The sequence below is a fragment of the Trichosurus vulpecula genome, chromosome 3, assembly GCF_011100635.1.
Source record: "Trichosurus vulpecula isolate mTriVul1 chromosome 3, mTriVul1.pri, whole genome shotgun sequence".
Classification (NCBI taxonomy): Eukaryota; Metazoa; Chordata; class Mammalia; order Diprotodontia; family Phalangeridae; genus Trichosurus; species Trichosurus vulpecula.
The window spans coordinates 328,250,962-328,277,440 of NC_050575.1; the positions used below are offsets into that span (position 1 = coordinate 328,250,962).

A 26,479-nucleotide genomic window follows, 5' to 3' on the forward strand; every position below is an offset into this window, starting at 1 on the left:
TGCGTTTGCATCTCATAAACAGTTGCAGTCTGGACGGTCGTCACAGCCACGTTCGGGCTGGAGGCTCTAAGTGCCTTAGTTTGCCAGCACGCTGTAACTATTTCCAAGATGAAATTAAAATATTTTGTAAACTTCCCATTGGATTAGGTCCTTTTAAAAATTTAAACAAGGGATTGAAGGATGGGAAATTAATCTGGGGGCATTGCTGGTCATTTTTTAATTCTACCTAAGTCAGACTGAGTTTGTGCAAACAGTGATTCTAGGAATAAGTTGGAGTACATGAAGTTTGTAAATAAATGTGTTTACTCAACAAATGGATTCAAGATGAAACACTCAGCACTTCTCCAGGGCATTTCCTTTCCTGCCTGTTCATTTTAGCAGCTTGACCAAACTAATTCCCGTCTCTGAGCCTAATATTTAAATGAACTTCTGGCATCTGCTGCATTGTCTGCTTTTCTGGTTCCTTAGGACAGTCATTTACATAGATTCTGTCTAGCCTTCACACTAAGGGCTGATGAAAATCAGCTGAAGATCCCCATGACTTTTCTGTCTCCAATTTGAGTCAAACTATAAGAGAGTTTAGGAAGGCGCTTCTCATCAGATAAAAACTAGATCTCCAAGTTTGTTTTTGTTTTTCCTGGAGAGAAAAAAATGAAAATAACTTGATGATGTAAATGATGCTCTGACAAATTAGCAATGCTGCCACTGGTTGTTAAATTGTATTTATGCTTATGTTTCTTGGGAAGATTTTTTTTCAATCAGTTTCCAAGTTCTCAATAACCTACTAAGAAAGAGAAAGGTATCATGGGGAGATAGATAGTCCTTATTCAGTTATTTTGCAGGTCTGTTTGACTCTGTGACCCCATTTGGGGTTTTCTTGGCAGAGATACTGGAGTAGTTTACCATTTCCTTCTCCAGCTTATTTTACAGATGAGGAAACTGAGGCAAACAGACACAAGTGACTTGCCCAGCTAGGGTCCCACAGCTAATAAGTATCTGAAGACACATCTGAGCTCAGGAAGATGAGTCTTCCTGACTCCAGGCCTGACAGTCTACCTGCCCACTGGGAAGGGACCCAAAGGGGTGCATACAAGGTTTCTGCCCTTAAACAGCTTGTAATCTAGTTGGCAAAGCAGACTATAGATGTAGACATATAGATAGCTACATGTAGATGCAGGGTGTCCCAAAAGTCTAAATGTGGTTTTAAGCTATTAAAGCTTAAAATATTAAAGCATATGCCTCCTGGATGTGATCCTGGGGAAGTAACGCCTTCCTTTAGTAACTCAAGCAACTCTCTAGGACTATATAAGTTGAAGAGCAGGTGATGATCTTTGTTAGTAGAGTGTGTTTCCTCACTAGGAATACCCTCCAGGGGTAGGGAACCTGCGGCCTCGAGGCCACATGTGGCCCTCTAGGTCTTCAAGTGTGGCCCTTTGACTGAATCCAAAGTAAAAGAGCTGCACTTGAGGAACTAGAGGACCACATATGGCCTCAAGGCCGCAGGTTCCCCACCCCTACATACACCAAGAAATCCCCAGGCCTAGTGCTAAATACAAGGTACCCCCAAAGTGTTAGTGCAGTTTTAAAATTTAGAGTTATCACCCTAAGTTCCCGGGGTCTGTTCCTCTCTATAACTTGACTCATCATTAGGGGTAACGCTTCTTGAAGTTGCTTCTTTCCTTGGGTGATTATCTCTCTGTGGCTTTGTCTGGAGTATGCAGTTTTAAAAGTATACCAAGATCTTGGGGACAGCCTACATTTCGGATTAGACCTGGGTGTCATTGGTGTAAGGCATAGGTATCAATCTCACTGCCCACAAAGCTCTGGGTGCACTCTGGTGCAGCTCAAACCAGATTAAATTTAGTGTAATTGGAAATACTTAACGAGATAAATAGAAATACAATAGAATATGATGTTAACATGTGGTTTTTGAAGCTAATGTGTAGCCTGTAAGGATCCTTATATAGGGTTTGGTGGATTCAGTTTGATGCTTTTGGTGTAGGGAATTCTTGGTATGAAAACGCGTGCTGCCAGTCACCATCTACTCTTTGAGTTCCAGTCTTAGAGAATTGTTTTGAATACTGAGGAAATGAGAGCCTTAACCAGGAGGCATCAGGAGGAGAAATTGAACTCAGGTCTTGTGTCTCCTTGGTTGTCTCCCAATCTATTATGGGACACAAGCTCTCACAATATATATATATATAGATGTGAAAAGGTAATTCAGAATATAAGGTAGTCCATGAGTTCCAAATGAATGACATGGTTACAGAGAAACTGAATACATGAGCATTCAGGTATGGGGAAAATCACTGTGATTTGGAATGGTAAGGGAAAGCTTCAAGAAAAGGTATGACTTGAGTTAGATAGAGACTTGAGTTGATATAGGCAGAATTCAGCTATGTAGACGGTAGGGTAGAGGGTCCAAATTGGGGAGTGGTGGCTGATAATGTCAGAATCATAGTTTGGGTGAATATTGAGTTGGGGGAGGACCTTCAATTCTAGGTCAAAGGTGTTTAAATTTTTGTCCTTTGGGTAATGGTAACCAAAAGATGGAAGTAGTACAGAGTGAATGGGGATTTGCTCCAAGATATCAACCTTCAGGAGAGCATGTTTCCTCCCTCAGAAAGCATACTACAATGCCATTGCAATACTGTCCCCATGCTTCATCTCATGGCCAACTTGTGCTCTTATATGGGACAGTTGCCCCCAAACTCCCTGTCTCAGAATTCCATTACCAGGGCGTTTCTCTCCTAGATGCACTTTTCTCTCAACTACTACAGAAGTAAGGGCTAGACTCTTTGGGGGTGAGGCTTCCCCTTTCAGTTGTACTTTCTTTTCCGATGACAATGTTGCCTTCCTCAGGTCCCACCTGAATTCTTCCCAGTTGCAAGAATGTCTTTTGCAATGCAAAGGGGAGCTACTTGAGGGCACACACCACCTAGCACTCTTGTGTTCTCTGTAATCTAGTTTGAAGACTGTAATGCATCTGAGTTGTGGAATTAAATTTCTCTTTCAGAATATTCCTCTATGCCATGGGGATTGGCCCCTTAGACTGAGAGAGACAGATGTTAAGCTGCTGTTTTAAGATGATGAAATAAGCAAGGACTTATTGAGGGCCTATTGTACAAGGTAGTATTCTCACCCAATGTTGGGGAGGTGGGATTCAGGAGTTTACAGTCTAGTTGGGCAGAAAAAGTATAAATAAATGTGTGGGAAGCAAAAGTCAGTAACAGTAGGGGAGGCATTGGGGCATAGGGGGAAGCATATTGACTCTGAAGTCAAAGGACCTGTATTCAAATCTTGCCTCTGATGTTTACTATTTGTGTTACCTTGGGTAAATAACTTTACCTCCTTGGTCTTCAGTTTCTTCATGTATAAATGAAGGGGTTGAACTACATGGACTCTGAGTTCCCTTCTAGGTCTAGTCTCTTTCATGATCCTATGATTAAGTTCCATCAATGTCAAAGACGTGATGCAAGACAATGCATGAGTAATGCCATGAATTTGAAAAAGGAAGAGAGATCACTGTGGGCTGTGGTGATCTGTGAAAGCTCCATGGAGGAAGAATTTGAGCTAAACCTCAAACAATGGGAAGGGGGGTGGCTAGGTGGTGCAGTGAATAGAGCACTGGCCCTGGAGTCAGGAGGACCTGAGTTCAAATCCAGCCTCAGACATTTGACACTTACTATCTGTGTGACCTTAGGCAAGTCACTTAACCCCAATTGCCTTTCCCAGCCTCCAAAAAAAATGGGAAGGATTTGAATAGGTAAAGAGGGAGGAATGAGGAGGTTGTGGAGCTAAAACTAGGCAGATACATTTTTTTATCTAGGTAAGGGGATAGGTGAAGTCAGAAGTTAATACTGTGAATACATACACACCAATGAAATGAGCTCTATTTGGACTCTTCCCGGGGTATCAGCCTCCCATCCCATTTAACATCCCCAACTCACTCCCACACTGGATGGTTGGGCCCCCACAGGATAGGTGCTATCTTGGATTCTATGAGCAACTCCTATTACTTCGGTGTCTGAGCCTCATTGGGTGCCCTTCTCATTAACAATTCTCCAGTAGGCTCAATTAGTGCTTATCAAAGGCATTTTTTCAAATAGCATAGCAAGAGTAGTAGTTAGAAAACATTACTCCCATAAATCTGGGAGCACAGTCTCCCACCGTATACAGCACCCATGGGAAGAGTGAAATCAAATTTAGAGTACAATGGCAGTGACATAGGATTCACCTGTGGTAAAGGTAAATCATAACCACGCTGCAGGACCCAGAAATCCTGTCTTCTAAAGAAGTCCCTTCTTCAGAGGAAGTTGGTATCACAGTGGATAGAGCACTGGGCCTGGAGTCAGGAAGACCTGAGTTTAAATATGGCCTTAGAGACTTACCAGCTGTGTGACCCTGGGCAAGTCATTTAACCTTATTTACCTGTTTCCTCTTTTATAAAATGAGCTGGAGAAAGAAATGGCAGACCACTCTCTATCTCTGCCAAGAAATGGGGTCAGAAAGTGTCAGACCTGGCTGGAAGGACCGAACAAAAAAATCAGAGCTTGGATTCAGAGCCACGTCCCCTGGCTCCAAATTGAGCATTCTATTAAGAATGGGAGCTCCGGGCCTTGGTTGGTTGAGCTCCCCTGCTGGTGCCTCCAGACCCAGGCATGTGCTGGCCTGCCCTGGCCCCTAGCTGACCCGGCCTGCAGCCTTGAACCTCTTCTCATTTCTGGAAGACCTCTCCCACCTCCTGGTCCTTATCCTGCTGCTCCTCAAGATCTGGAAGTCCTGCTCTTGTGCCAGAATCTCAGGGAAGAGTCAGGTTCTGTTCCTAGTGATCTTCACTGCCCACTACCTAGATCTGTTCACCAATTACATTGACCTCTACAATACATCTGTGAAGGTGGTCTACATAGCCTTCTCCTTCACCACTGTTTAGCAAGCTTAAGGCTATCTATATCAGCAACCATGATACTTCTGAGTAGAATTTCTTGTGGTCCCCACACCATCTTGGCCTTTCTAGTCAACTATGGCTTCACCCCACTGGAGAACCAATGGACTGTCTCCATTCACCTAGGGTCTGTGGCCATCCTGCCACAGCTGTTCATGGTGAATAAGACGGGAGAAGCTGAGACCATCTGTGGTGATAATGTGATTAAACATCTTTCCCACCAATTCAATAGGCCTCAGGTGGAGCTAGTTAAAGGAAGTTTCTCAAGTGGAGCCAGTTAAGGGAAACTTGATTAGGAGGGGATTGATTGTAGGTAGGCTTACACCCTTTACTTACTGCGGGCATGCTAGGCCCCAGGCCCATACCCTTTTGCTATCTAGGTCACAAGAGGTATGAAACCCTCAGGGCCCTAAGGAGAGGGGCTAAGACCAGAGCCAATTGCATGTGAGCTCAGTTTTAGCCAATCAGATGCTGGCAAGGACTGTATACAAAGAGAGCCCAGAACTGAGAGCAGCAACCGAGAAACAGACATCAAGAAGACATTGAGGCAGCAGACATCAAGAAGGCATTTAAGAGCAGACATTGAGAGAGCCAGCATTGAGAGAAACTGCAGAGTGGAGAGTGCAGACCAGAGAGTTGCAGAGATCAAAGAGCTGAGAATCTACAACATTGAGAGATTAGAGAATGAGAATCCAGAGAACCCAGGAGACTGCAACGACTCTGAGAACTACAAGTGTTTTCAGAACTGTGGGAGAGGATGCAGGCAAGCAGACAGTTAGGATTCATGAGTGATTGTTTATGGGAATGCCCTAGCAGGAGGGAAGGTTACAGGATAACTTGGTTCCTTGCTATAATACTGTGTTATAATTTCCTTGTTGCTACATTGAGATGGGCTTACTGGTTTTGGGATATAATTACTGCTATATTGAATTGGAGTTATTGGTCTTGGGATTGGATCCTCTGGTGTCTAAATAAATGTTATACTTCCTTTGCCTTCTACCTAGAGAGTTTTCCATACTTTGCGATTCCAAACCGTACAGGTATGTTCATGGTCATCCTCGAGGTTATGAATCTTTGCCTTACTGATACACCATTGCCAGCTTGCCCTGGGTGTCTACAGGACATTCTACCTGCTCAACTGGATCTGGCGCTAGCAGTCTGAAGTCACCATTGTGGTTAGTGTGGTGTAGAATGTTCTCTACTGAGACGCCTTCTACCTCTATATCACCTAAGTCTTCAAGGGGAAGAAGCTAAGCCTGTCTGCATAGTGGTGGTTCCTAAGGGTATCTCTGCAGCAGAAGCAGTGGTGGCAAGAGGAGATAGGCCACAGCAGCATGAGTGGGGTGAGGCAGGGGAGGCTCAGGAGCTGCCAGCCCAAGGGGTAACTTTTTAAAAGAATCAGTGAATTCCCACGGGCCTCCTCTTTTCCAGGGCTGAAGGGAGGGGAGGAGGGCCCTCCAGTTTTGGAGAGCAAAAGCTCAGGACCTCGGGCTCTTCGTAGTGTTTTTCCTTTAAGAGAAACAAGGATGAAATCTTTTTTTTTTATTTGCTTGGGATTTAGAGAACTCCATGTTTTTCCTTCTATCATCTTGTCAGCCTTCAGACACTGGGGTTTTTATAAACCATCTGGGGGGTGGATGGGGACCCCTCCACCACCCCCACGGCCCTGTTGTCTGTTTCCTCCTCCCTCCAGACTTTGCCAAACACTCAACCTCTTCTATGGCCAACAGGACCCCTCCTCCAGCTTTTTTTTTTTCTGGAGAATAGGAGGGGCCAGTGAGGTAACTTCTCCCTTCCATTTTTTATCTTTTTTTGTCAGTTTTTTTTTGTCTGGGGTCATGGGAAGGGAGGGAAGGGGCCATGCCCCATTTTTGTACAGAATTGATGGTTAACTCCTTGTTCACTTGAAATAAAGAAAAAAGAATGGAAGGCTGCTTGGGGTAGTATAGAGAGTGTTGGTTAGGAGACAAGATGATATAGGTTCAAATCCTCTCTCAGATGTGAGCTATGTGACCCTGAGTAAGTCATTTAGCATCTACTAGCCTCAGATTCTGCATCTGTAAAATTGGGGATAATAATAGCACCTCTGGCATAGTTATAAATGAGAACCAAACAAGATAATACATGTAACATGCTTACAAACCTGAAAGGGATATATAATTATTAAAGCGCTCTTTAATTATAACAATAATATTTTTGTTGTCATAACTGTACCACATTGTCTTACTTAACATATATGGAAAGTGAGCCTCTAAGAGGTGAAGTGGCAGAGTCAGAATGAGCTGTCTTCAAGTGTCTGAAGTTTTGTCTTGTGTTGAAGGGATCAGATTTGTTCACTTTGGCCCCAAAGCAGGTGGAAGTTACAGAGAGGCAGCTTCAGGTAAGTGAAAATGTTCTAAGAATTAGCACTGTCCAACTGGTAGAAAGGGTTGTTGAGGGAGGGAGAAAATTCTGTTCTTCTTTACTGGAGGTCTTCAAGCAAAGGCTGGCTCATATCATGTTGACTTCTGAGATCCCTTCCAACTCTTGCATTCTGTGGTGACCTCTGGTCTATGATATGGCATCAGGGGAAGGAAACAAGCATTTAGATAGTGTCTACTATGTGCCAGGTACTTTGTTAAGCACTTTACAAATGTTCTCTCATTTTTGAAGCTCACAACAACCCTTCAAGGTAATGCTATTATTATCCCTACTTTACATATGAAGAAATGGAGGCAGATAGAAGTTAAGTGACTTGCCCAGGATTATACCACTTGTAAGTGTCTGAGGCTGGATTTGAACCCAGGTCTTCTGAACACCAGGTCCAGCACTCTATTTAGGGAGCCTCAACGGGAAAACTGAGTAGTGACTTTTAAGGGGAAGTATAGAGCTCAGCAACAAGAAGGCCAGGTTGGGGAGTGGGCCAGTGACGGTGAGGGGACAGGAAGCAAAGCCAGCTGAACCAATGATATAGTTCCCTATGGAGAAGTTATGGTTTGACGCTCACCCCCAAGAGGACTATGGTTCCTACTATTTGGTCTCCCTGCCTTAATTTTCTCCCTACTACCATCCAGTCTTCTCTCAGATGTCAAAGTAATTTTCCTATAATTCAGGTCCTGATCATGTCAGCCACCTACCCAATAAATCTGAGCTGTTTCCTTCTACCTTCAGGATCAACCGTAAACTCAGTCTGGCATTTAAAGTTCTCTGCAACCTGGCCCCCTTCTATCTTTCCAGTCTTCCCCACATACACTGTGGGATCCAGTCATACCCACCTACTTGTCTTCCTCACTCATGATACCCCATCTCCCATCTCAGGCAATGGGCAGCTAGATGGCATAGTAACTAGACACTTGATTTGGAGTCAGGAGGACCACAGTTTAGGAGTAAAGGTGATTTTGACTTTGGATCGGACATATCTTGCCATCGCCTCAATCTCAACCAATAAGCATGTCCAGCAGATAATAGGAAATAGAGACGGCGGATCAGCTGAGAAGACAAGCCTGGGAATTAACAGTAGAAAAGATGCCCCGGATGGAATGGTAAAATAAACGATTTCTCTTCATTCCTTTTAATTATTCTCCTCCTCAAGATATTCTCCTTTCCTCCTCTTGTCCTCACACTCCTCTGAGTTGCGTTCACTTTCTCTACACTTCCTCCTAAGAACCTTCTTGAAGACCTTTTATTCACCCCAAAGTAAATAGCTGATAATAGCTTTTAAGTTACCTTTCATAAAGGGATTTGCAGGTTTTTTTTTCTAGAAATCTGCAATGTTAGGACAAAAGAATAAAGCTCTAACATCAGAATTTTAGGCGCCATTCAGATGGCTGTGGGGAGGGGAGATGTTTTTTAATAGGATCTTCCCAAAGACCTTGAAACATTACATGGGGGGAGGGGTGCTGTTGCTACCTATGTATAAAATTGATGTTGATGATAATAATAACTGATATGTGGAAAGTGTTTTTAAATTGCAAAAAGCTTCGGTTGTTTCATTTTATACTCATAAGAGCCTAATAAGGGGTGTGTGTGTAGAGTGTGTGCTATTATTTTGTCCATTTTCTTGTTGAGGAAACTGAGGCTTAACTAGCTACATGACTTACCTAGATTCACACAGGTAATATGTATCTGAATTGGGATTTGAACCCAGGCCTTCCTTATTCCAAGTCCAGTACTCTATCTGATATCATGCCTCTCCTTCAAACATGGGTTCTTAAGCTGGGGCTCATGAACTTTAAAATACATACATACATGCATATATATATATATGTACATTCATACATACATGTATGTATCTATATCTGTCTCTCCATCCTCATCTTCTAGGGCAGAGGTTCTTAGCTGTTTTGTAACCTTTGTCAGTCTGGTGAAACTTGTGAACCCTTTGTTACAATAACATTCTTAAATACATAAGATAAAATATGTAGGATCACAGATGAAACCAAATAGTGACATGTATGTATATATACATATACCAAATATATATATATATCTATACATGCAATATATATGTATATACATATGCAATACACCAAATAGTTACACATATATCTACATGCACATGCATACATATAACCACACACATATATGTATAAAATATTTATAATATTTTTGTGTATATGCATATATACATATATATGTATAAATGTAACCAGTCATACACATATGGGTGTAACTCTTTGGCGTATATTTGTATATGTATATTTTAATATATAGTTAAATATTATATACACTTTCTATGCATATATGTATGTATAATATACATACACACATTTGTAATGATTTGATTTCCTTTGTGATGCTATATATTTTATCTCCTCCATCTAAGGATGTTTTTCTGACAAAGGGTCCATAAGATTCACCAGACTGCCAAAAGGGCCCATTACATAAAAAAGCTAAGAATCCCTGCCCTAGAAGATGAGACCATAAGAAGAGATGAATTCTTCAAGGGAGACAAACAGGGATGAATGGAATGGGGGGGAGGATCAATGCATTGAATAGGGGACAAGGTTAATTCAGGAGTTCAAGCTGGATGGCTTCTGTTTGCCAAATAGCATCTGAAGGCCTAGGTGGAGACAGTTGGAGACAATGTATTTGTAGCAGGCCAGGCCTCCTTGCTTCTGTATCTTTTTCCAAATAATGCTCTGTGATCTAGGGGCAGAGCAGGAATGGACAAAGCAGATGGTGGGAGTGGTCCAGGCCTGGATATTAGCAAGGTTGAAGCTTAAGGAAATATGGGAATGTAGGGTGTGATGTGGGCCGCTTTTAAGTGGCTGATGAGTTCTTGTTGAGCAGAGTCAGAAGGTGCCTAATTGCCTTTGTCTCCACATAGACCTGGGAGAGGTTAGGTCAGGGGTGGGGAACCTGGGACTTTGAGGCCACATGTGACCTTTTAGGTCCACAAGTGCGGCCCTTTGACTGAATCCCCTTAGGGGTTCTGTTCTTTGAAGTTTGGATTCAGTTAAAGGGCCACACTTGAGGACCTAGAGGACCCACATGTGGCCTTGAGGTCACAGGTTCCTCACCCCTGGGTTAGGTGATTAGGTAATGGGAGGTCTCACCATGATTATACAGTGAGCTAGTTCTATTTAATTATGATTTGGTTTTCTGATATTGAAAGTAATGGACAAACATTTTAAAATCTCCAAATGTGAGGGACTGAAGAGATTTGTGAAGGGTATAGCTTATGTGATACTGTAAGATTTAGCTGAGATTCCTGGACTCTTGCCTCTCTGTTTCCTGAAGGGTTAGTAGTTGTGAATGGCCTGGTCTCAAAGCCAAGTGTCACATTGGTGCCTAGCCTGTGAGTGAGTGATCACAATACTTACTTTATCTATTTGTTGGCAACCTTGTGGAATATTCTTATTAGGGTCAGGCAGCTGGGTGAACTCCTGGGGAGAGGTCTGGGTCACTCCCTGCAGCTGAGGGCTCTCTGGGTGAGTTCCTGCTTTTGGTGGCAAAGGTCTCTCCAAATGAGTGATTATCTGGTAACTGAACATCTGTATGAGGTAGAGTAAAGAAGCAGGAAGCCTCATATACAAGATTTACATTTACAAAAAGATTTATTAAAGGATGTTCTATCCAGTTAACCAAGGTTTTAGGAGGGCCAGAGTGTTTAATTGGGACTCTGGTGATATGGCAGTTCTTTTAAGGATGGCTTCCCAACTGAAAAGCCCTATCTCTGATGTGTGTTAGAGATTCTCCCTCCTTTTGGGGGGCTCCAGCTTGGAGATTGGTGGGGAGCAGGTATTATCTGATACTTCCTCTTACATATTGGTGCTTTGAGATCTCTAAGAGTACACAGTTAATACTTGAGAGTAGTAAGAATATGATAGTGAAACATTTCTGTCAAGGTTAACTGAGAAGGGGGATATAGAGGATCTCTCCATAATACCAAGTGTTATGGGCTCATTTGGACCTAGATCAACACTTATCTACGGAGTTATTACTGAGAAAAGAAGAGTAGACGTTGGATGGTTTTAGGAGTGAAAACAGGAAATAATTAATACTTATAGGATACTAGCCTGGGTATGGGCATGAATCTTCCCAGGGATTTCAAATGTGTTAGGAGGATAGTCCTGGAATGTTTTTTGTAGTAAAGCTTTATAAAGGTGTTTCTAGCTTTCTCCCCTCCTTCCCCCACCTTCCTTCGTGGTTCTACATAGGAATGATAACTTAGACCTGTAAGGGGAGGGAGAATAAAATCCTAACACAAAAAGATACTAATGAGAGGAGAAAGGCCTTGGTTATGAATATAACTACATGTAAATGTTTGTAGGCACATCTACAGCCTATAGAAGGCAATATTGATTCATGTACATTCCTCAGAGTATGGAAAGAATGCTTATAGTCACACAACTCTAAGAAGAAAAAACAAACCTACACACACACACACACACTCACACACACACACTCACACACACTCACACACACTCACACACTCATACATACTTGTGCATACTCACATCTAAGAAGAAAAAACAAACCTACACACACACACACACTCACACACACACACTCACACACATACACTCACACACACACTCACACACACTCACACTCACACACACACTCACACACACACACACACACACACACACACACACACACACTCATACATACTCGTACATACTCACATACATCATAGAAAGGTCAGAGAAACCACGGACCAGACATTAAGCAATGAAATGAGGCAGTCATAGTTTGAGGAGAGGGACCCACAATAACCAACCAATCAAGCAAGGAGGGCCAGGGAATGTGGAGTGGGATTCCCCCATGGTCCAAACTGAATATTTGCATATTACAAGTACAACACTGTCAAGCTTTGACTATTCCTTTAGTTTATCTTCCCAATATCCAGGTTTACTGGTAATTTCTTCCCTTTGCCTAATGTTTTAGGAACCCTATTGTTCTTGAGCATGGCTTGGCTAGATGGGAAATAGATTGGGAAGTTAGACCTTTCTTTCCTCTTGGAGCAGGTTCCTGTCTCTATATGTTTTTTTTGAGGTAGGGTAACACTGTACCTAAGTCATGAGCAGCCCACTGTTTAACACAATTATAAACCATTTCAAGTATAGATAATACTTACAAGAAATTGAGAGGATCTTATCTTCCGAAATACCATTCCAATTTATTCAACATCTGAACAAATTAGAAACCAGACTTCTTGGACCAATTTTTTTTGGGGGGGGGGCAGAATTCTTCAGTCTCCTGTTTTGAGATTGGAGTTTTTTTAGGTGGGGGAAGGGATGGGAGTGGGGACGGGGGAATGGGTGGGGGGGTGGTAGAAGGTGGGGGTGAGGGGGAGGATCAAGAGTGAATTTTCTTTTCAGATTAATCCAATTCAAGGAGAGAACTGGAGTGTATTTGCTACTGTCACTTCCATTAATCTCTTAAATCATCTTTTTGACCTTTATTGTTGCTTCAAGGATTGTTTTACAATCCCATCAGATTACAAACTCCTTGGAGGCAGAGATTATTTTTTGCTTCTTTTCGTATCCCCAGAGTTTAGCATAGTGCCTAGAATATAGTAGGCACTTCATAAATGTTTTTTTAATTCAATTGAATTTGGAGATGAGGAAATTCTGGCCAGAGAGGGTGAATGGCTTACTTTTGTCCTCTAGCAAATTTGAACAGCCCCCCACCCCCAAACCTTCCCCAAGTTTATCTGAACCTCATCTGCATTTAAATATGATATGCTGGAATAGAGGCCTCCCTATTTCTCTCTTCCCTCTCTGCCTCCTTCCTCCCTTCTCTCTAACAAAGAAAGAGATGCAGGTGCTTGTCTAGAACTTTCTGTTCTGCAAGAAAATGGCTTCACCGTATTTTTGTTTCACAAATACAATTACAGTCTGATTCAAATGTTACAATAGGGAAGCGATGCCTGTGGTAAATAACTGAGAGTGACACACAGATGCAAATGATTGAGCTGTTTTTAATTTGTTCATGGTAATCAGGTAGGGGGAATTCTATATTTAAATATAGCCCACCATTTTGAACTAAAGTAATGTATGGTAATGCATTACTGAAGTTATAAATTTGTACCTCCCAAAGCAAGCAAATGCAAAAGTTAAGATTCTTACAGTAATGTTAACATATCCACATTGTGTTGCCCAGACTGTATAATTCTGCATCATAAATAATGGATTTACAAGCTTAACCACTATTCAGGAATATTACATATGTGGAATGTAGCTGAGTTAATGCCACTAGGAGACCCTTAACTTTTGTTGAGGTGGTTTCTTCAGCCCCTGGCTCGGCCCCATTGTGGCTGGCTTGGGGAAGTTGGTGTTGCTTGGGCCTGCTGTTGTTTCAAGGAAGGGAAAGTATTTTCATCCCAAGTTTTTTTCAAGCTTCGTGAGATCATGGAGAAAACATTTTCAAGGTAGCACCTAGAGCCATCTGATTGTTACTAACCTGGATGCCCTAGAAAGCATAGGATCTTTCAGGTGTGAGGACAGATTTCCATGAAGTCCAACAACAAGGCTGACTTGGCTTTTGTTCCTACCATACCTCTAATGTTTGAATTTTTCCCATTTCTCTCTTCTTCTTTTCCATATGCAGCCTATATGTGGAAGAGATATGTGATTCTGGCTCTAATTTCCACTGGAGGTAGGAAGGAGAGGTGAGATCTTTGTGATGGGGTTGGCTACATGTGGCAGATGGTAGATGATGTTGGATATTGTTGAATATTCAATCCCACACATTATGATTTTCTATCCTTCCTAAGATTTATGGCCTATTCTTAGGTGAATGATCTTACAAGGTTTTCTTACCCATTGCATTCCTCAAACTGTATCTCCCTGGTAGAAAATAAGCTTCTTGAAGGCAGGGGCTTTTTCATTTTTATATCTCCAGCACCCTACGTATTGCCTCCCACATATGACATTCTTCATAAATAATTGCTGAATTTTTCCGAATTAATGCAGAGCCTAGAGTAAATCACATTGGATGGAGATGCCCCTCCCCAAGATTTTTTTATACAGGTATGATCTGGTTAAAATGAACCTCTGGAGCAGTTGGAGGCAAAAGTGGTGGGAGGTGGTGGTTACCGGTGTAGAAACGGGTTGGAGGCTGCCTGCTTTGCCCTCTGTGGGGAAGTGGAAGGGGCAGAGAGTCAGAATTGACATGCTCATACCACCACCTGCAAGGCTGCTTCCTTCTCCTTTTGCCTCTGAGTCACAGAGAAGCTTTGATGGGCTGGTCCCTGAGGCAGTAAATGGCCTTCCAAATGGAGGGGCCCTGGGGCCATCTCTTCTGGATTCACTGAAGGCCTCAGCTTGACTTTTATTTCCTCATACCTCAGTCTAACTGTCACACGGATGTTCACACAAAGGGAGAGAGGTTGTTGGCCCAGGGGAAGTGAGCACTTCAAACCCTATCCTGTTGGGCTCCAGCATTTCTCCAACAAGAAGCAAAGTAGCTAATCAACCCACAAATATTTGTTAAGCATCTCTTATGTATTTAGGCCTGTGGTTGTTGCTGAGAAAGACACAAACTAAGTGGGAAGGACATTCTCCACTAAAGAAGTTTATCGTTTCATGGAAGTCATGACGTATGTAACTCCAAAATTGTGCCTTTTAGAAGTTCATTTTCTAAATGGTGTAGAGACTAGATCACTAGACTTGGAGTCAAGATGATTTAGGTTCAAATATCACCTCTAATACTTAGTTGTGTGACCCTAGGCAAGTCACTCAGACTCTCATGGCCCCCTAAGCCTTCAAGTTGCCAGAGAAGGTACTAATCCGCATTGGTAAAGGACAGTTTCTCATTGGAAATGCCCTATGCTTATGAACTTAAGGTCTGTCTCTGTCTTTTTTAATTAATTTTTTTTCAAATTTCACTAACTCACTATGTGACAGGGCAAATCACTTTACTTCTTTTGAAACTCCATTTCCTCATCTGCAAAATGAGTGGGTTGTATTTGTTGTCGTTCAGTAGTTTTTCAGTTGTGTCTGAGTCTTATTGACCCCATGTGGGATTTTTTTTTGGGGGGGGGAAAGATACTCCAGTGGTTTTCTATTTGCTTGATGAGCTAGAGCTCATTTTACAGATGAGGAAACTGAGGCAGACAGGGTGAAGTGACTTGCCTGGGGTCACACAGCTAGCAAGTATCTGAGGACAGATTTGAACTGAAAAAGATGAGTTTTCCTGACTCCAGACCTGGCACCACCTAGGTAACCACTAAGATCCTTTCCTGCTCTACAACTCTGTGATTATGTAATTCTAAAGAAAGGAAAGCAAGGGGAGTTGGTAAATACTTTGAAGTTTTCATGAGGAGGAATTCCCCCAGTAGAATCTCTTCAGAGGGACCCAGTTCCCCATTCTGGTGCCACCTGTTTAGATGAGAGCAAGCAAGAGAGGACCCATGATTTACAGTGACATGGAGGAGTAGCCTGGCCACAAAGAAAACCAGATGTGTCTTTTTGAGTCCTCTGGGGACTCAAGTCTGGACAACTGGGCAGCCCCTTTCTGAGGCCTCTTCCAGCTTGAGAGGAAACTCTAAATCTTGCTTCATGTTGATGGCTTCCTTGGTACCTCCTGGTCTATTCATCCTAAAGGGGAGGGAACCTTTGTTCTTACACGCTCACATGCCTGCAACCAAGGTCACAAGCTAACTTGGGCTTGGGACTTTTGGTCATAGCACATATAGCTGTGTGTAGGACAGGGCAAATCCTGTGGAAAGTTAGAAAATAAGAACATGCATTTTCATAGTAACTTCTCTGTCGCTTACTCCCACTCATTCAGAGAGAATTCAAGAGAGAGAGAGAGAGAGAGAGAGAGAGAGAGAGAGAGAAGGAGGGAGGGAGAGAGAGAAGGAAGGGAGAAATAGATACAGATGGGGGAGAGAGAAAGCTGAGGACAGACAGGAAGAGAGAAAGGAAGAAGCTGAATATCTAATTTAGGTAGAATCATTGAATCTTAGAGATGAAAAAAAAATCTAACCTCTTAAGAGATTATCTACTCGATTTCCCTCATTTTACAGAGGAAGAAATGATTCACACAAAGTTATATAGCCTGTTGGTGGCTGAGCCAGTGTTAGAATATAGGTGTTTTGTCTCTAAGTCAGGAAGATTGGTATCTAGCAACATGATATGGTATAATGACTAGGCAGAGAATAAGGAGACTGAATTCTCATCCCTTTTTTGCTGTTGGCATGTGGTATGATTTTGGGTCCCTGTTTCTTCATCCATACAATGAAGAGGGTGGTCTGGATGATCCAAGGTCCCTTCCAGTTCTAACACGCTGATTCTTTTGACAGTAACACACTGAATGGAACATCATGAGCATCCTTGTAACTGTGTATCATTGTATAGCCTAAAAATGTCAGGAGGTGTGTGTGTGTGTGTGTGTGTGTGTGTGTGTGTGTGTGTGTAGAGATCACTCATTGATTCATGGTTAATCTGTATATTGAAACTTCAGATAAAACCCCTGAATTTTCTAAAAATATACCTCAGGAAGTGAGACTATAAGCTTCTGCATATGAATCACGTGGTCAAGAGACCATAGGTGGGGTCCAAGTTGAAAGCCATGCACTGTACAATGTCCACCCTGTTGTTTTCAAAAGATGCAAAGTGACAGTCAGTCAACCAAACACAGGTTTTTTTGAGCTTATCCATTATTACATTGGTAGACTGAGATTTCTCAAAGGTTGTTAACTCTTAGGATGTTAGTAGTTGGGGACTTTAGGTTTAGAGATTTTACCATTTTTAAGAAGCTCTAAGGGACAGAAAAGAGAATGGAATCCAGGGCTCTTTCTACCCACACTCTACCACTAAGAACCTAGGATTTTGTGGTTAGGATTACCAGGCAAACCAAGCAAAGGGGCTTATTTTTCTCCTCCATGGAAGGAGGTTATGAAGTGTCCTTCTAAAGGCACCTGAAGGAGCTTTGCCCTTGACTTCCCTCTCTTAACTTGTGCTGGATTGCTTGGGTTTTATGCTGCCAAGGTTACTTAATTACATTACTTCTAATATCTAGCCAACACTTTGCTGGGCACTGTGAGAAATGCAAAGCAAGTGCATGAGATAGTTCTTACCTTTAAGGAGTTTATAATCTATCGGGGTAGATAAAGCTGGAAGGAATGAAACAAGGCAAAATTTTGGGTTCAGCTGTGATGCTGACTTGAAAGTTCAGAGAAGGAAGAGAGCAGCAAGGCTTAGAATAATGAGTCATAGAATTTCAGGATGTTAGAATTTGAAGGGAGAGAAGCTGTCTAGTTGTTCTAGTACAGCCCAAAGCAGGAACTTTCCTTGCAGCATTCCTGATGAAGACTCTGCCTCTGCTCAAATACTTCCAGTGAATGGGGAGCTCACTATCTTTCAAAGTGAACCATTGTGGAAGGTTTTAGAAAAGAAAGGCTTGAATTGAGACTCGAAGGATGGGTGGATATTGAGTTGACAAAGGAAAAATGGCAGGGGGGTTGGGGGGAGAGAGAGAGAGAGAGGGGGAGAGAGAGAGAGAGAGAGAGAGAGAGAGAGAGAGAGAGAGAGAACATGAGCAAAGGTATGGTGGGGCATGGTGACTTTGGGGGATAGTAATATGTGCCTGGTTGAAATGAAAAGTGTATTCAAGACTAGAGAGAAATAAGTTTGGAGAGTCAGAGAGAGAATGAATGGTATGGGGGAAGACCAGTTAATTCCAGAGTCTGAATTTATTTAAAATTTTAAAGATAATGTAAATGGTGTCAGGTCAGATCAGACAATGGAGGTGAATGTCACCTTCTCTGTCAAATCTGAGTTTTATTAACCCAGCCTAGACATTGGTACCAAAAAAGAAAAGGGTGGGGGGGAGTCCAATTAGACTCTGGGAAAATGTCTTCGGGCTGGTCACAGATGTATAAGCAACAGACCGGGATCATTTGTCATATTGTGCAGCAAGGTTGAAAGGGAAATTATTTCCATAAATTATTGTACAGCAGAAAAAAATAATTTCAGGATCTCTCATGAAGATTAAGCTAATCAGACTGGCTTTTCAGGGCAGAAGGAGGTCCTCTAAGTCAATGTGCAAATAGGAATATGTCTCTCTCGTATTCATTTTGGGTCAGGTTTTTGAAAAATCCCTTATTCTCTCTAGGTACTACTCAAAAGGTTACTGCTGACTTTCTGTTGGGACTGGAGTGTGGGCCTGTCCATCATGAGGTACAACACCCTCTCTGTAAATGAGTAATATAAAAGCTCCCTGAGAGTAAGAACTGTTTTTGTAACCCCAAACACCTAGTGTAATGCCTTGCGCATAGTTGGTGCCTAATAAATATTTGTTAAATTATTGAATCAAAAAAGTTCATTCACTATGAGTTGATGCAGGGATCAGAGTATTGATCAGACCTCACTACTGAAGCCTTAATGTAATCCAAACTTGAGGGTTTTATTGGTTTTTACAAGCAATCTCTCATGAATGCCTAGACTTCCTACTGAAGTCATTTGTGGATTGAGTCAGATTTGCCTTGGAAGCCTTCCTATCTTCTAGTACTCTTGAAATTGCCATCTGGCTTGCTTTCAGAGGTCATTGCTCCATAATTAGGACATTTCACTTCCTTGGTTTAGCAAAAAGTTAGTGAAGATCTATTGTCTTCAGAGCACTGTGCTAGGTGCTAGCATTGATAAGAGATGGACCCTAGCTCGTGGGGCTTACAGTCTAATAAAGATTTAAGACCTAAATACAGATAACTCTAATACATAAATGTAGACTGGAGAGATGATGCAGAGCAACATGAAATGTGAAATGGAGGTTGTCAACCAGGGAGATCAGGGAAGTTTTCATGGAAAAGGTGACCTTTGAGTTGGGCACTAAAGGATAGGAGATATTCAGTCATTGGAAAAGGAGTTGGAATGGATTCCAGGTATAGGTACAATGTCAAGTAAAGGCATGGAAAAAGGAGAACCCAGCATGTTTTAGTAGACTAGAATAGTCCAACTTAGCTAGAATTTAAGATACTTTGAAAGGATTTCTATGAAATAAATCTGGAATGGTAGACTGGCTCCTGATGTTCAACAGGTCTTGACTATCCAGCAAAGGAACTTACATTGTAATCTATCTACAATAGAGAATTGTTGAAGATTTGTTAGCAGAGGAGTAATATGCATAAGATTTGTCTGATGGCAATATATAGGAGAGATTGGAATGGGGAGAGAAAAGAGGCAGGGTAATCTGTTAGGAGGCTCTCGTGACTCCAAACTTCTCTCAAGTCTCTAGACTTCTTCTTCACCTCCTCTCCTTCATCTCTAACCATCTTCCCATCCTAAGGAACCCTCTGCCCTGAGATCTTGCTCTCTTCATTACTTAACTGCCTACCTCCATCACTATTTCAGAAGAGCTTCTGACCATGCTGCACTTCACTCACATTTCCACTCTTTGGACTTTTTCACTTTACTAGCCTCTCCCTTTCTAGCTTTCCTTCATGAATGTAAGTCCCTTGGTGCACTTGCTTGCTTATATTATATCCCTAATGCTTAGCATGGTGTCTGGCACACAATAAGTACTTAATAAATGCTTTATATCTCATCTATCTATTCATCTATTTCTCCTTCTCTCTTTTTCTCTCCTTCCTTCCTTTCATCCCTTTTCCCTTCCTTCCCTCCCTCTCTCTCTCATCTATCATGATAGTTCCTGTGCTTGGGTGGTAGGTGTGGGAACAGAGGGGAGAGATAGATTTGAGAGACATTGTGGAATGGAATCAACAAGAACTTAGTTGCCTGCATATAAAGGAGGAAGGAGAGGGAAGACTTAAAAGTCCTCATCTTTTGATAGAGTCTTTCTCCTATCCAAAATTTATTAGATACCTACTGTGTGTGTGGTAGTCTGCTAGGCATGGGAGGAAAGGGGAAGTAGTGAAAGGTGGGGCAAAAATAAGATGGATCCCTTGTGTCTAACAAATTCGATCCATGCTCCTTCATCTAGAATTTCAGGTCCCTATCTCTCAGTCATTTCTTTGAGTTTCAGTTTCCTCCATTACAAATAAAGTTTGAGTAAATAGTCCTTTGAGCTCCCTTCCAGTTCTATGATTCTATCTCTATTAAGTCTTGTCATAGACTTTTACACCTTGAAGGGACCTTAGAAGCCATCTAGTCTGACTTGTGCCAAAAAGGAATCTCCATTTTAACCTAACCAACCAAAAATCAACAAAAAGTCCTTTAGCCTCTGCTTGAAGACTGCCATGTGAAGGGAAACCAATGCTTCCTTAAGTACCCTATTTCACTTTTTAGACATCTCTAATTGTTAAGAATTTTTTTTCCCATCAGCAAGCCTAAATCTGACTTTTTGAAATTTTCACCCTATTTTGCCTGGTTCTTCTCTTCACCAGGCTAAATATCCTAGGCTCCTTCAATTGGTCAAAATCAATCTTAATGAATTCAAGACTATTCAGTGTCCTTGTTGCCTTCCTCTGGATATTTTCCAGCTTATCAATGTCTTTCCCAAACTGTGATATCCAGAAGTGAACTCAATACTCCAGATGCAGTCTGTCAAGGTCAGGGTACAGTGTATAGACTATCTTCTTATTCTAGAAGCTATGCATCTCTTAATGAAACCACAAAACACATGGCATTTTTGGCTAGCATATCTCACAATTGACTAAACCCAATGTTCTAGCCCAAGGGTTGGCAAGCTACAGCCTGAGGGCCCAATCCAGCCAGCTGCATGTTTTTGTATGGCAAAAACTAAGAATGGTTTTTAAATTTTAAGATGCAAAAACCTTTTTAAAAACCCCACATTCTTAACTTGTAGGTCATACAAAAACAAGCATTGTCCTGTGGGCCATAGTTTGCTGGCCCCTGCCCATCAGATTCTTTTTGTATGCTGACTCTTTCTTCTAGTATGTTAGTCATCCCTCCTAGATATGTGTCAGTTGAGAATTTGTTAAGCCCATCATCTATGCATTTATCCAAGTTGTTGATTAAAATGTCTCCACTGTAGAATTCCTTCAAGGTTGATTTTCCTGAACAGTTTGGATTTTTCCATTCTCTTAAACTGTGAATCACTCTGTACTTATGAATTTTATCTTATCCTGTAGTTTATATACATGTCTTATATAACAAGTACTACTAGATTATTAGCTCCTTGAGGGCAGGAATTACATTTTACTCACTTTGTCCCCCTTCCCCCATTGCCAGAGGGTAAATAGGGAGGACTAGCACCTCAGGAATGAGGACTTACTGAGCCCTTTCCAGAGCTGCTCATCCACCTTTGGTGTCCACCTGTCACCCAACTCTCCCCTGTGACTCCAAGAAGCTGTAGCATGTTGTGCACAGTAACAGCCACAATGTGCAATGACTTACCTTGCTAGACTTAGCTCTTCTCAGCAATGCAAGGATCTAAGACAACTCCAAAAGATTCACAATGGAAAATGCTGTTCACATCCAGAGAAAGAACTTTGGAGTCTAAATGTAGGTAGAAGCATACTATTTGCTCTCCTTTTCTTTGGTTGTTTTGTTCTTTCTTCCTTGTGGCTCCTCCCATTAGTTCTAACTCTTTCTTTTTTACATCGTGACTTAAGTGAAAATATGTTTAATATGAATGTATACGTAGAGTCTGTATCATATTACACACTGTCTTGGTGAGGGGGGTTTAGAGAGTGGTGAAGAAAATTCAAAACTCAAAATTTTATGGAAGTGAATGTTGAAAACTAAAAATAAATAAATTAATTATAAAAATAAAACAAAATAATTGTAAACAGTATAAAATACCTGGGAATACACCTACCAAAACAAACCCAGGATTTATATGAACAAAACCATAAAAAACTTTGTACACAAATAAAATCAGATTTAAATAAATGGAGAAATATTAATTTTTCATGGGTATGCAGGACCAATATAATAAAAATGACAATTTAACTGAAAAAAAAAACCCAACCAAATAAAAAAAGAAGCTGTAGCATGTGCAGCAGTCACATTTCAATAAAATTGTCTCTGCAAATGGGTTAAACCAGGTTGAGGGTAACCAATGGGCCTCAAACCCATCAGTGAGTTAGAGGGGTGTCTACCCTAAGCATGTGAATACATCCCCCTGTGGAATGGGTGGATGAGAACAACTTGTTCCAACAGCCATGAAGGCTGAAGCTCTGTGGAGCACTTAGAGCTTGTTCAGGCATTGTCATCCACTGCATCCCAGGTCATCACCAATTGTTGACTTTTGTCCTGCTGTTGGACATCAATGACTGGAAAAGAGAGTGAGGCTGATGATTATGTGCAACTCTGCCTCACTTAAATCCAATTTACTCACAAATCAAGATACCTCTTCAAATATGAAGGATGAATGACAACAGGTATTAAATATGAATCAATGAAAAAAGTATTTATTAAATGCTTACTCAGTTCCAGGAACACTATAGAAATACAAAAATGAAAATAGTCCCTGTCCTCAAGGAGCTTACATTCTAATAAGAGAAGACCACACATAAAAAAGAGTGATGGCCTAGGAGGAATGTTTTAGCAAAGAAAGTCAGAGGAATGGTGATTGGAATCATTGAGTAATTAAATCACATGTCCTTTCCAGGAATGGTAGGTAGCGCTGATTTGATTCCTCTTCTTAGAGTGAGAGTTGAGAAGCAAGAGAGAGGAGGTTGATAATCACACTGTGGCATGGAGGTTTCTGGGAAGTTATGTTCTGGGAATGGGCAAATGTTCACTATTCAGAAGCTCAGGGTCACAGGGGTAGAAATTTGAATTCCAGATCAAAGGTAAAGACTGCAATTCAGGGGATAAGGTATAGAGATGATTAGGAAGTGTATGGTGGATTTAGTTCTATCAAGACAGGAAGAATGCTTACCAGTTAGAAGCCTGTGGTCCCCAGGTGTGAGGTGGAAGCTAGAGTGTATGAGATATCATAGAGATGACTAGGAAGTAGTATGTTAGGTCTGGGTTTAGGCAAGAAAGAAAATGCTCATCGATCAGAAGCCTGTAGTCCCAGGGTAGGGGCTGGAGCAAGGGAGCACATGGCCTTCATCTTCCACATGTGGAGATGTGGTCCTTGCGAAAGATCTAGTAGAACCTCCTCTGTGTCCATAATCATTTGTTAACAATATGCTATTTATACCACCAACTTTGCTATGACAAATAGCTTCTTGATAGCAAATTGAACACCATGCAGTTTATCAAATGGCTCACTTAAAACCCCTCTAAACAGACAAAAAGGCTTGGATTTTTGGTGGGCATAGAATAGGGGTCCCCACTCAAGCTTCTTTTCCAAGCACCTTGACTTAGCCCATTGTCCAGAGAGTCTCCTTTTTTTTTCAGTGTTTGTGTAAAGACAAACCACATTGGGACTTGACAAGTGACCTGTGACTCCATGCTGTAGTATCCTATCGACAGTTTTTGACAAACCCTACGGTATCACGTTTGCATAAGTAAGCTTGAAATGCCCTTTCCATTAACAGAGGAGCTCTGTTATTAACTAATTACACTTTGCCTTTTCCACTACTTTGGCGGCTGTGCTGATGAAGGAGCTATAGCAGACATGGCGGCACTTGACTCACAAAAGCAAGACTACTCTACTGCTTGTGCTGTTCTTTTCTGATATATATATATATATATATATATATATATAACTTTAAAAATCAAGTTATTTGGCAAAGAAAGTTGGCATCATCTTTATTTTAGGGTACTTGCTGATGGACTCTCCCTATATTTTTTCAGGACCATGTGGTGAGAGAGGAATAGGTCCACCTTATGGACCTTAATTTCCATATCTGTAAAGTGAGGGGTGTTGTCCTAGATCCCTTCCCAAGGTCTTTTCCAGCTCTTTAGGCCACGGGTAAGTGAACCTATAAGTTTTTGGAGCTAGACCTTGGGTGTGTTTTTGTTTATTTGTTTGTTTGCTTGTTTTATTTTGTTTGTCTTGGTTTTAATTTTTAGAGAGGATGACAGGCTGATTAGAAAGAGCATAGTTCTCTGGCAATGACCCAAATGCAAACTCATTGCCAGGTTGGTCCTCAAAATTTTTGGTCTTTAGCATTCTGTACATTCAGCTTTCTTTCTAGCCCCAGGGCTTAGCAATTTCCCCCCTTCTCTTGGAAGATAGCCTCTATCCCCTACCCCATTTCTATAAGAACTTGATCTCTGAACTTCTTTCTTCACTAGTCCTGCCCGCCCCTTCCAGTCAAAACAAAAGTTACCTATTAAAGGCTTAAGGGGATTACTCTTCCTAACAGTATTTTCTCTTTAAGATGAAGACCCAGGAAGACTCAGAACACTTTGACAATCACTCTCGGTGAATCTAGTCCTCAGTGTATTCCCATGTGTCATTGGCCTGTGCTACTGCCCTTCTCTCTGATTAGTATCCACTGTTTTCTTATCTCCCTATCCATAACTTCCCTCTCCTCCAAGGCCAAGTTCAAGTCAAGATTACTTGTTCTTGAATTATTTCATCTGCTTCATCTTGCTTCCAACTAGTTTGCAAGTTCCTGTATATAGCTTATTTGTACATATTTGTTTCCTCATTGTCCCCCTGACCAGATTGTGCACTCCTTGAAGGCAAGGACTGTCTTTTGCCTCTTTTTGTATTCCAAGGCTTAGCATAATGCCTTGGCTGAATAAATGCTTAATGGCTGAACAAATTGTGTATATAGGATTGTGATGAAATACAATTGGGCTACAAGAAATAGTAACAGAATGGTTTCAGAAAAAGGGAAGATTTATATGAACTGATGCAAAGGGAATTGAGCAGAACCAGGAGACCATTGTAAGCAGTAACAGCAATATTCTAAGGATGATCCCCTGTGAAAGACTTAGCTACCCTGATCAAGGCAATGATCCAAGGCATTTCCAAAGATTTGTGATGAAAAAATGCTATCCACCTCCAGAGAGAGAACTGATGAACTCTGAGTGTAGATTGAAGCATACTTTGTAAAACTTTTTCTTGTTTTTGTGTTTGTTTTCTTTTGCAACATGACTAATATGGAAATATATTTTTACATGACTTCGCATGTCTGGTTGATATCAAGTTGCTTGCCATTTCAATGGGTGGGGAAGAGGTGGGAAGGAGGGAGTGAATTTGGAACTCAAAATTGTAAACAATGAATGTTTACAAAATTTTTTATATGTAGTGGGGAAATATTTAACGAAATAAATAAAAATATATTAAAGACAACAAAAACATCAAAAGTTATTGGCTGATTAATTTGAGAGTAGGTATTATTTCTTGCTGTAGGAAAAAGAGCATTGAATTTGGAGTCCAGAGATCTAAGTTCAAGTCCTGGCTTTGCCATTTGCTGGCTCTGTGACTGTGGGCAAGTCATTTTACTTTTCTGGTCCTCGGTTTCTTTATCTATAAAAAGGGAATAATAATCCTTTTACTATCTACCTCAAAGGCAAGTTACGAAAGAAGTGCTTTATAAACTATAAAACTCTATGTAAATATGTGCCATTATTCTTGGAAGTACCTAGATAAACAATTAATAGACATTCAATAAATAGCTGTGGATTGACTTGAACCCCAAAGAAATTAATCTCTATGGGAGAATTTGATAGACTGGCAGGGGAGAATTTTTGGACAAGGAGGTCCTACTGGCGTCCCTCAGATTACACTAAGAAGCAGCCTTCTACTCGTGACTGTGTTTCTGACTCTCTGGACTATACTACCAGGCCCCTAGGCCCTCCTGGGTACCTTCAAGTCCCTACCACATGCTTGCCTCCTTCAGCTATCTTTTATTTGTTGGCTTCCCTTGTTACAATAAAAAAGCTCCCTGAGGGCAGGGATTATTATTATTTTTACTTGTTTTTGTATCCCTAGCCATTAGTTTAGCGCCTGGCACAAAATAAGAAGAAACATTTAAGAAATGCTTATTGCCTGCCTACTTATCAGAGGTCAACTCTTATGGCCACCTATTTTAGAAAAGAGGTGAGAGGTGGACTGACTTCCTTAATTATTTGACCTCGGGTAAATCACTATACTTTGGTGTGTTTCACTTTCCCAGTCTATAAAATGTGGGTGAAACTTGCTCTATCTCATTTCCCAGGGATATAATGAGGATGTGTGAAGATAGCAGAACGGAAAGTGTTTGGGGAAGTAAGAATGTCACATCACCACTAGCTAAAATCTTCTATTAAATGCATTGGCACC

The 26,479-nt window shown here is 41.3% G+C and overlaps 1 pseudogene; it reads left to right on the plus strand.

Annotated features, from left to right (window-relative positions):
- Window positions 1-6,213, plus strand: part of LOC118842558 — a 73,454-nt pseudogene extending 67,241 nt beyond the window's left edge.
- Window positions 6,214-26,479: the final 20,266 nt, after the last annotated feature.